We start from the raw sequence: 12,500 nt of genomic DNA on the forward strand, positions 1-12,500 counted from the left end.
AGCAGTAACTGGGGACACTGTAAACAGAAATTAACGGATAAGGCAAATCAAGTCAAATGTTGGTTTTTGAGGAGAGGGGTGTTATGTTCGCACTGCGAACGACTTCTACTAAATGATAACAGGAAGACTAACTTTATCTCGGTCGCGAAAACTCCAGACTACAAAAATTGTTATCTTCTTCGAGCAAGAACATTTTTCAGAGATCCCTTAATAATCGCAAAAAAATTCCCGGGTAGGGTCGTTGCACTCCAAGTCCAAGTTTCAGTTACTGGTTGCACGGCAATCGCCGCACAAGCTCTGGTCTGTTTGCGTTTTTTCTCTTTCTCCACAGGCTCGAACAATTCATTTAGTAGCACTCGTTGATCAGGCAAGCATTGAGAAGATGACCAGCACGGTCCACTCCACCACAAATCGGTGTTGGCCAAGGTTTTTACGGACAATCCACGAGTCTCTTGACTGCTTGGAAGTAATTTGACTTCAGTGGTGGAGCATCACCTTTCCTCAGCAGCGGTACCTCATAACGCTCACCATCAAATTTCATTCCCTTGGCAAACTGTCGAACACACTCTTCTTCCACTAAGGACATATGCGCATCCTCTTTATCTACAGTTTCGATAAATTCACGCCCCCAAAACTGCTTCAGACTGTCCGTGACCGCATCAATGCACACAGTTGACAGCATTGACTTACTGGTCTTACAGGGAAGGCTCTCAATAGGCCCTGATTCAATCCATCCTAGCGAAGATTCTACTGCTGTGGGAGCATTAGTGGTTTCCCCTTTCTTGCAATTTCCACTCATAAATGAGAAGTAAAAGTCTACTCCTATCAAAACATCAACGTTGATCGATCCACTAGGGTGTGACGCAAGCCTCAAGCTCTTCAGGTGAGGGTATTTCTCTATGCGGATCTTCACTGGTTCCAGTGGTGTTCAGATTTTATCGATGGTGAGGGCTTCCATTCTAACTGGCTTTGAGACGGCTCCATGAATCGAGGTGAGGGAGAAACTGACTCTTTTCATTCTTTTGGTCTGACTGGATTCTCCTCCTAACATGGATACACTAAGGACTTCATGTAAAAAAGCGTTCTCTGGTAAAAAAAATTTAAAAACGTAAGATTTCGGCTTCCAGACTAAAGCCTTTAAAAACTAAGATGTAAATGCGCGAGATGGAAATAAATACAAATTGGAAGTGTGGAAAAATTGTAACAACGGTAAAAGGGGAAAAATGCGCTAATCTAAAAGAATCGAGTTTTGTTTTGGCAAAGGCTTTGAGTTATTGTCTGCTCATTGGTTATTCTTATCTATTTTTAATTTTTATGTTTTGTTTGCGAAACACCTTTAATACATTGGCATTTCCCTAAGCTCCTGGCGTCCGGACAGCTCAGTGCTTTCCTGGGAGTAATTGTTACTGATACAAAACACCTTGCAACAAAATTGAACTTGGTCCCGGTCGGTAAGGTGTTTTCAACGGTTTCGTGTACGCAACCTCCGAAGAAAGCCTCCCCAGAAAGCAAAATCAGCCGGTTTAGGCGACTTTTCAATTCCTTTCCGTAAACCTTTGTCTGATATGAGGATTAAAATATACACTAGCACTATCGTCCTTGGTCTGAGTGGAATTTTGAGTCGATTTAAGCTTTCTGGTGGAATTTACAGCAGCTTATCTTTCTGACTGCTGCATCGGAGTTTCCAACCTTGGGTTAATACAGAGATACAGAGGGGAAACACCGAGGCCCGGTTGATCAAGAGCCAATTAATTTAACGCTACTCCCAAATACTGATACTCGGCAAACACTAATGTTCGACAAAACTTTACATTTGAAGAAGTCAATCTTGTATACAAAAATAAGAAAAAAATGTTTCACCAAGAAAACATCCTGGATTAAGTTAATCGGCTTTCGAACAACCGGACCCGACGCTGAAAATGACCAAATACACTTATCGCCCACAGTCAGAAGTTTCATGTTACAGCAAGCCAATGAACATTTCATCAGTTTCTTTTATGGTGTGTGCGACTAAGGGCTTGTTCACATGGAGGTCGGGGACGCCGGGTAGGTGAGGTACCCCACCTACCCGTAGACAAAAAAGCGAGCCTTCATATGCAATATTTATAGCCCCGGGGCGCTGGGGTGTGGTTTCCAAATGCTTTGGCAAAATGTTCAAACTAATGATAAATCACCCCAGTCAGGCGGGGTGCCTCACCTTCAGTATTCACATGGCGAAAACTCACCCCACCTAAGCGGGTTACCCGGCCCGGCTGACCGGGCAACCCGCCTCGTTGAGGTACCCCACCTCTCATGTGAACAGAATCAAGAAAACAATAGGAATTGTATGGAGAGATTGGTTACCCCACCGAGGTGGGGTACCTGACCTACCTGGGGTCCCCCACCTCCATGTGAACAGGCCCTAAAGTTTTTGTTTTTCGAACAATTTCAAACGTCCATTTTGAGTCAATCAATTATTTCCAACGGTTTCCTTTAAGCTCAAGCATGCGCAATAAGACAGGAAACCCACGTTTTGAGGGAAAATAGAGTCCGTTAGTCTCTCCGGGCGCTCGCCCGCTGACCAAAAAGCCTGAAGACTGTGTGTACGAGATTGACCGCACCCTATTTCCGACAAATAGGGACCTCTCAGACTAATCCCAAATACTGATACTCGGCAAACACTAATGTTCGACAAAACTTTACATTTGAAGAAGTCAATCTTGTATACAAAAATAAGAAAAAAATGTTTCACCAAGAAAACATCCTGGATTAAGTTAATCGGCTTTCGAACAACCGGACCCGACGCTGAAAATGACCAAATACACTTATCGCCCACAGTCAGAAGTTTCATGTTACAGCAAGCCAATGAACATTTCATCAGTTTCTTTTATGGTGTGTGCGACTAAGGGCTTGTTCACATGGAAGTCGGGGACGCCGGGTAGGAGAGGTACCCCACCTACCCCTAGTCAAAAAAGCGAGCCTTCATATGCAATATTTATAGCCCCGGGGCGCTGGGGTGTGGTTTCCAAATGCTTTAGCGGAATGTTCAAACTAAAGATAAATCACCCCAGTCAGGCGGGGTGCCTCACCTTCGGTATTCACATGGAGAAACCTGACCCCACCTAAGCGGGTTACCCGGCCCGGCTGACCGGGCAACCCGCCTCGTTGAGGTACCCCACCTCTCATGTGAACAGAATCAAGAAAACAATAGGAATTGTATGGAGAGATTGGTTACCCCACCGAGGCGGGCTACCTGACCTATCTGGGGTCCCCCACCTCCATGTGCACAGGCCCCAAAGTTTTTGTTTTTCGAACACTTTCAAACGTCCATTTTGAGTCAATCAATTATTTCCAACGATTTGGTTTTATCAACGGAGTTGATAATGTAAATTGGCCACCGTACAGAGGTTCTAAAAGCTGACGTTTCGAGCGTTAGCCCTTCGTCAGAGCGAATCGAGGGATTATGGGTTACGTGTAGTTTTTATAGTAGAGAAGGAGCTACGCTATTGGTGGTAACATGGCAACGTGAAAAACAGGAATATATTAGTTAAATGACAAGCGTTCGTTAATATCGTGAGGATTAAGGGTGCCGATTTGAAAGATGAATTTTTGTTCCAGATTCTTGCGGCTTTCCGTCGTACCTAGATGTAGGGAAAGGCCGCAGATAGCCATGTGTTTTTTGGAGTGGTTAGGCAGATTAAAATGGCGAGCGACTGGCTTAGATGCACCCTTGTCATTCTTCTTAACATCGCGAAGGTGTTCGCGGAATCGGTCACCTAGTCGTCTACCTGTCTCACCAATGTATAATTTATTGCATAACGTACAGGTTATGCAATAAATGACATTTGCGGAGGTACATGTGAAACGATCGGTGATCTTAACAGATCGCTTAGGTCCCGATATCTTGCTAGTGTTGACAATGAAAAGACAAGTTTTGCATCGTGAGCGCGCGCATTTGAAAGTGCCGGGTTGTTCGTTAGTTTTGAGCGCGCTTCTAACTAAAAACTAGTTTTAACGCTTAACTAGTTTTAACGCTTAACTGTTTTTCATTCGCCGGCAACTATTACAAACAAATTAATGGTGTAGCGATGGGCACAAGAATGGGACCTAGCTATGCCAATCTTTTTGTAGGATATGTTGAACACCAATTTTTTAATCAGTACAACGGCCCCAAACCTGAACTCTACGGCCGCTACATCGACGACAGCATCGGCGCTATTTCATCCAGCAGAGAAGAACTCGATCAATTTATAACCTCCGTCAACTCTTTTCATCCGGCTCTTAAATATACCTGGGAAATTTCGGAAACTTCATTGGCTTTCCTAGATATCAAAGTTTCTATTAGAGGCAACGTGCTATGTACTAGTGTGCACTACAAACCTACTGATTCACACAGTTATTTGTTGTATTCATCGTCATATCCATCACATGTCAAGAACTCCATTCCTTATTCTCAATTTCTTAGACTTCGACGTCTATGTAGTGATGACTCCGATTTTTCCAGCAAATCAGAGGAGATGTGCCAGTTCTTCAAAAAACGTGGCTATCCTGTCTCTGTGGTCAAAGTGGGCCATCATCGCGCCCAACAATTTGATCGACAGTCATCACTACAAACGTCACAAAAAGATAAGAATGACAGAATTCCATTCACCCTCACTTTCCATCCTCATAATCACGCAGTCAAAAGCATCATTCTTAGTAATTTTAAATTACTCCAAAATGATCCCGAGACTGGTAGAATCTTTTCGCAACCTCCACTTATTTCATTCAAACGCGACAAAAACGTAGGCTACTTTTTAGTTAGAAGCGCGCTCAAAACTAACGAGCAACCCGGCACTTTCAAATGCGCGCGCTCACGATGCAAAACTTGTCTTTTCATTGTCAACACTAGCAAGATATCGGGACCTAAGCGATCTGTTAAGATCACCGATCGTTTCACATGTACCTCCGCAAATGTCATTTATTGCATAACCTGTACGTTATGCAATAAATTATACATTGGTGAGACAGGTAGACGACTAGGTGACCGATTCCGCGAACACCTTCGCGATGTTGAGAAGAATGACAAGGATGCATCTAAGCCAGTCGCTCGCCATTTTAATCTGCCTAACCACTCCAAAAAACACATGGCTATCTGCGGCCTTTCCCTACATCTAGGTACGACGAAAAGCCGCAAGAATCTGGAACAAAAATTCATCTTTCAAATCGGCACCCTTAATCCTCACGGTATTAACGAACGCTTTTCATTTAACTAATATATTCCTATTTTTCACGTTGCCATGTTACCACCAATAGCGTAGCTCCTACTCTACTATAAAAACTACACGTAACCCATAATCCCTCGATTCGCTCTGACGAAGGGCTATCGCTCGAAACTAGACTTGCCACAAGTCGACCTCACGAGAATCCCAGGAGAAAATGTCTTTTGGGAGCGAAACATCATTTTTCGTACGCGAAGTAGATGCGCGAGCGACGAAGTCGCGAGAGGTCGTCCTTCGTTCGCGAGCTATCTACATGGGACGGCCCATGAGACGAAGGACTTTTGAAAGTCTAGCTCGAAACGTCAGCTTTTAGAATCTCTGCACGGTGGCCAATTTACATTATCAACTCCGTTGATAAAACCAAATTTTTGTATACTACTTCCCCACCGACGCAGCTCCACAGTTTCTTTAGAAACTACCCCTTCATTCATTAATTATTTCCAACGGTTTCCTTTAAGCTCAAGCATGCGCAATAAGACCGGAAACCCACGTTTTGAGGGAAAATAGAGTCCGTTAGTCTCTCCGGGCGCTCGCCCGCTGACCAAAAAGCCTGAAGACTGTGTGTACGAGATTGACCGCACCCTATTTCCGACAAACAGGCACTTCTCAGACTATTCCCAGCCGCTGTTTCGGGAAATGAGCCAGCGCTCGGGGAGGATACCCGAACTCGAGTAAGGGGCGGAAATCGAGCTCAACTATTCTGTAGTTTTTGCCGCGCTTGTAGCGTTTTCTTCTTTGTGATACGTGGCAGGAAAATTAGACTGCGAGCAGTCTCTCTTTTGCTCCAAATCGTTGAAACGAACCAACAATTCACAATGGCTGAAACTGTGGGTCGCAAATACCGCGGGCATTTGTTCGAGCGAAAAGAGAGACTGCAATGGTTTCATATTGCGCTTTGAAACCCTAGTGACAGATTGACAGCTCTCATCATCCTGCCTGCCATGCACATTTGGAAAATATTTTCGCGGGTATCGATAGGCGTTTTGTGGCGATAATTTATATGTAATCTTCGTTCACCATCAAAACGTGAATACCGTGTAGCACTTTTATTTTGCGGGCTTTGATTTTTGCGGTTCAATCCGCAAAATAAAAGTCCCGTAAAAATATCATGCTACACGGTAAGGTGATGCGCGATGATTCCACGCCAAAAAACAGCAACAAACAAAAAGCCGTCCACGTCGGATTTTTGCCGTTTACGTACTGAGAGTATGCCAAGCCAAATGTAGCAATATTTAAAAGCTCTATTTTAATTTAGTTTAATATTCATTTATTCAATTCAATCTCTGCATTGATTTGATTTCATTCGTATTTATTCAATTTAATTTTTGTATTTATTTAATTCAATTTCTGTATCTATTCAATTAAACCTGTCCTTAATTTCCATATCCATTCAATTAAATCTGTCTTTATTCGCAAACTGATCTGGTAACCTTACCGTTCTTTCCAAAAGATATACATGGGTGAAAACCTCGGAAACATGGCGGTCGGTGCTACTAAACGAACTCTGACTTAGAATTTCCTTAGTCCTTCTTATCACGTGCTGAAAAAAAATGAATTCTTTATATCGGAATCTCTTTCCTTATCAATGTCCTCTTCTGTTCCCGCCATCTTTATCATGAGGTCGTTCTGTACCAGCATCATCCTAGCAGCAATTTTACCGCTCGCCCCAGACCCCATTGAATGGACGTAAGAATTGAATCGAAGGAGTGGGGATTAAACTGAATGGATGTACGGAGCGAATTGGCCAAATGTAGACAAGGAATTGAATGGATGCGAACTAAATTTACTCGACACGAAAATTAAAAGACAACTAAAAGTGAAATTGAATACACATGGATTAAATTGAATGAACGCAGAAATTGAATTGATTAAAGACAGATTGAATTGAATGGATATAGAAATTGAATTGAATAACTGAAGACAGATTGCATTGAATGGACACAGAAATAGAATTAAATTAATACAAAAACTAAATTGTATAAATACGAATGAAATTAAATGAATGCAGAGATTGAATTGATTAAATAAGGACTGAATTGAATAAATAAATATTAAGTTGAATCAAAAGAGAGCTATTGAATATTTCTACATTTGGCTTGGTATAGGTATGGAGCTTAACAAGGTTACAGGTACCCAGACCAAACCTCTCGCTTTGGTATGAAATCTGTAAGATATTTAGCCCCTGTGACTTGGAATAATATCCCTGACAGCTTGAATTGCCATCCCTGACAGAAATGTCTTCGTTTTATAACTGAAGCTGGAAATTGGCAAACGTCACTCCTTTACCCAAAACCAAGCCTGTTAAGGAGATCAAGAAAGATCTGAGGCCCATATCGTTAACACCGAGTATCTTTAAGGTCGCAGAGGACTTTGTCGTCACAGACCACGTAAAGGCAGCTGTACTGCGCTCTCTGGACCCAAGTCAGTTTGGTGCGATACCAAAGTCTTCAACAACTTTTGCTCTGTTGGAGATGCTCCACGATTGGTCTAAAGGGAATGATGGGAACGGTTCGACTATCAGGACACTCCTGTTTGATTACAAGAAAGCATCTGATTTAATTGACCATGGCATTTTAGTAAGGAAATTATGCGCGCTTGACATCGCACCTAGCGTCATTAATTGGATAATAGGCTTCCTATCAGCTCGCTCACACAGAATCAAACTCTCTGAAGGCTGTGTCTCCGAATGGGACACAGTACCTTCGGGCGTTCCGCAAGGGACCAAACTAGGCCCTTGGCTTTTTTTGATCACGATCAACGATCTAACCGTCAGTCATGCTTCTATTTGGAAATATATAGATGACACCACAACATCAGAGGTAATAGAGAAAGGGCATCATAGTGAGGCTCAAGGTATTGTGAACGAGGTAGTAAATTGGTCACTCAGTTTTACATCAGATTGTATCTTTCCTCCTGTAGTCATAGGAGAGGAGTGCATCAAGTTAGTTAAACATGCTAAACTTTTAGGTGTTAACCATCTCTGGTAAATTAACATGGAATGCGCACATCACGGAAATTACTAAGAAGGCATCTAAGAAGCTCTATTTTCTTGTTCAACTAAAAAGAGCTCGCGTTTCACAGGAAGATCTATGCCATTTTTACACTACATGCGTGCGCTCCGTCACCGACTATGCTGCGCCAGTTTTCCATCACACGCTACCAGCCTACCTTTCGCAAGAATTGGAATGCGTTCAGAAAAGGGCAATGCGCATCATAAGTCCTGGTATAGAATATCAGCAAGCTTTAGCGCTTAGGAGTTTACTCACGGTTGCGGAGCATCACCACAACATTTGCACGCGCACGTTTGAAAGCATAATGGATGACCCTAGTCACAAGTTGAGAAAACTGTTGCCGCCTCTTTATAAGAGCAACTATAATCTGAGGCACGCGCGCACTTTCACTTTGCCGCGTTGCAAGACAAATAGATTTAAGAACAGTTTTTATGGCCTCAGGCAGAAGTGTAAACAATTATTAGGATTCTTAGCTATTACAATTATTACCTTTTATTACAATTATTAGTATAAATTATTACCATTATGTAAATACGCAATTCAGCTTTCGCTGCAATGTATTTAATAAAGTACCTATCTATCTGAAGCTGTACGTTTACATTAGATTCTAGTTAGTTAGTCATATCTTGTAATAAGCTCTTCATTTTGTAAATATCCCTAATGATTCATCCTTTTTTTTTCTTTGTTGCTTTTTATTTCTCGACAGATTAGCATATCTGATTGCTAGAGGTCTAATCAACCTCAGTCAACCCTAGGGTAAATCAAGTATGTATGTATGTGTGTGTGGGTGTGTGCAAGTGGCAACCAGAGTGGATTCCAGTTACAAACAAAATACAGAGTGTGTCTTCAGTGCTAAGTATAACTTAAACAAAAACAAGAACAAAAAGTTACACTTGGGAGGGGTCGCTAGGACCAGGAGAATATGATGTAAGAGAGCGAATCCCTGTACCCCCATGCTCCTAAAATTCTTTTTATCTTTTTTCTCCATGTATGTATGTATGTGTATGTATCGTATCTTTATTCAGTGATTCTTCCTGCCGCAGGTCATAAGGTGAGCTGTTCGAAAGCACCGAACCGCTATAGCTAAAACTGTCTTCCATAAAATGGTATTGGAACAGCAGGTTTGTTCACGGAGTCCCTCAGTGAATAATTAGTAACGTCAGATCGATTGATAAATACATCTATTAAATAATCGGGTGTAACACCATTTAAGGATTTAAAGACCATAGCGATTTTTTTGCTGCCTACCCAACTTTCTCAACTCAAGGATATAGTAAGAAACAGCAGAAAAACGATCTTTAGTAAAAAGTTGATTTTTATTCTGATCAACAGTAACAAATTTGGTTTTTGTCCATGGTCAAAGCTGCTTCGTTTTCGACTTGGGATGCTTCATTTTCGAGTTGGGATTCGGCTTCGTTTTCGACTTAGGGTGCTTATTTCGATTCCGACCTTTTGGGTGCTTTGTGCTATGTTCTTCGTTTTCGAGTGCTTGGTTTTCCACACTTCCCCCGTACATGTTTACCGGCAGGAAGGCTCACATCTAAATTGTCGGGTATTCTTAAGGCCGGACATTTTTTTCTTTGATCTTTACCAGGCATAATTTCATTTTCCGTTTATTTTTGATAATGCAGGAGTCAAAACAACGTGATATCACAGACCTAATAAAAGAACGATTTCCGCTATATATTGAAAACTTGACGACGACGTGAAATGATCAAATTTGAGGTCATGTGGAGGAATAGAGCATATGATGACGAATTTTAAATTTTCTCTCTGAATATCCACACCGTTCTCATCAATTTTATTCTTGGATTGTGCATTCACTCTTTCCAAGCAGAACGACATGGAGTAATCGTAAAATTATAACAGTAACGGGAAATAATATTTTTAGACAACGTTGTCGTAGCCATCGTCGTCGTCCTTGCAAGGTCCCTAATATCATTGATTAGTATCATCGGGCGAATCGTCTTTCGCTTTGGGCGAATCTCCGTCTGGCGAACAGGCTTCGGGCAAAACAGCCGTAATTCAGGACATCTCAGACTCTTTGGGCTTTGGGCGATTTCCTTTGTGATGATTTGGCGAAAAAACAAAAACAAGAACAAAAACAAAAAGTTGCACATGGGAGGGGTCGATAAGACCAGGAGAATATAAAGTAAGAGAGCGAATCCCTGCACCCCCATAACAATTATTTGAAATATATTTTTAGATTGCGCTCATGCTCCTAAGGTTCTTTTTATCTTTTTTCTCCATGTATGTATGTGTATTTATATTAACGTAATTCAGTGATTTTTACCTGCCGCAGCTCAGACGGTGAGCTGTTCCAAAGCACCGAACCTCTATAGCTAAAACTGTCTTCCATAAAATGGTATTGGAACAGCAGGTTTGTTCACGGAGTCCCTCAGTGAATAATTAGTAACGTCAGATCGATTGATAAATACATCTATTAAATAATCGGGTGTAACACCATTTAAGGATTTAAAGACCATAGCGGTTATTTTGCTGCCTACCCAACTTTCTCAACTCAAGGATATAGTAAGAAACAGCAGAAAAACGATCTTTAGTAAAAAGTTGATTTTTATTCTGATCAACAGTAACAAATTTGGTTTTTGTCCATGGTCAAAGCTGCTTCGTTTTCGACTTGGGATGCTTCATTTTCGAGTTGGGATTCGGCTTCGTTTTCGGCTTAGGGTGCTTATTTCGATTCCGACCTTTTGGGTGATTTGTGCTATGTTCTTCGTTTTCGAGTGCTTGGTTTTCCACACTTCCCCTGTACAGGTTTACCGGCAGTAAGGCTCATATCTAAATTATCGGGTATTCTTAAAACCGCAGACTTTTTTCTTTCATCTTAACCGGGCGTAATTTCATTTTCCGTTTATTTTTGATAATACAGGAGTCAAAACAACGTGATATCACAGAGCTGATAATAGAACGATTTCCGCTATATATTGAAAACTGCAACTGAACAAATCAGTTTCCGCGCCTTCGCCAAGAAAACACGATTCTTCTAAATTGCTGTCTTCTCGTCCTGCTGTAATCTCTGTATTGTTTAAATGCAGTATTTTAAATTATTTGCAAAAGGTAAGTTAAATGCTCCATAAATTATAGAATTGCTGAGGAACAATGAATTCTATCCGCACATTGCTACTTTGAAACAATGCATTTATGGTCAGATTGTTAATCGAGATCAGGTTGGCTCAAAAGATGCCGCTCTTCTGCTTGCTAAGCTTATAAAAAAAAGTCGTGTCACTATATCTTACAACTCCATTTAAAGATAAAAATGCGTGCGTTTTGCTGTTGACACCATTACAGCTTGTTATGGTTTTTTAAAAAAAGTTTAATTCATGCTAAATCTTTTAGATTAGTTTCACACTGTGACAAAGGAACGGAAACTTAGTGTATGTTTCTAGTAAATTGAGGCAACGAAAGTAATTTTTGATGCACGGATCATTCCAAGAAAAAAGAGTATTTCCATTTCGTTATTCTTTGTTTCTCTTTTTTTTTTCCTTTTCTTTTACCAGACTGCACATTTCGTTCTTTGATCGCGCTCTAATTACTATGCTGTGTCTTTCTGAGTGACTCAGGAATAAAAGGTAAGTAATTTTCAAGTTCGTCCTAATGATCTTAAATACTTTAATACTTCAAGAGTATTGAAACTAGCGCTGTGTGCTTGACTATACCGGATCATCAACGGCTGTGATTAAAATTCATCACGAATAAAGAATATCCTAGGCCTGCAGGCTCCACAAAACAACCGTAACGCCGGTTTGAATTGAACAAAAGTTTAAGGCGCGCTACAGTTAAAGTGATACTATGTTCAAAAAATCACTTCCTTTTTTCTTCAGATTTTCAGTGTGCTTGCTTAACACCTCACTGACAAAATTTTGAGCTTGGGTATTTATCCAAAGGCTGTTTACTTTGAATGTAACTTTTGGATTTCACAGTCCATTATTAATCACGTTCAAAACTGACCGATGGGACCTCAGAGGGTTAGGGTTACGTTTAGCCGAAAAAGCAAACTAGAGGATATGTGTTATTCACAACCAAGACATCCAGAAATACCTGACTGTAACATGAATAAGTTTAGTCCGTGTCATGCATGCGTCAACAGTGTATTTGGAATGTTCAGATATTCAGTTTGTAGAAGCGACTTTAGGTGATCTTTTTAGGGGAGGAGGGGGGGTTTGCAGTCTCTAATAGACCTCAATGTCCCCGCCCCTTCTCCGTCAAAAAGGCTTCGAACATGTAAAGT

General features: G+C 41.2%; 1 protein-coding gene across 1 annotated transcript in view; it reads left to right on the forward strand.

Annotated features, from left to right (window-relative positions):
• The first annotated feature begins 11,203 nt into the window (after positions 1-11,203).
• LOC137988431 (tetratricopeptide repeat protein 28-like) overlaps positions 11,204-12,500 on the forward strand; it is a 10,041-nt gene continuing 8,744 nt past the window's right edge. The window contains exons 1-2 of the mRNA XM_068834417.1: positions 11,204-11,329; positions 11,770-11,841. The gene's annotated coding sequence lies outside the window, so the exon portion shown is untranslated. The remainder of the gene's footprint in view (positions 11,330-11,769; positions 11,842-12,500) is intronic.

The sequence above is a fragment of the Montipora foliosa genome, unplaced genomic scaffold, assembly GCF_036669935.1.
Source record: "Montipora foliosa isolate CH-2021 unplaced genomic scaffold, ASM3666993v2 scaffold_417, whole genome shotgun sequence".
NCBI lineage: Eukaryota > Metazoa > Cnidaria > Anthozoa > Scleractinia > Acroporidae > Montipora > Montipora foliosa.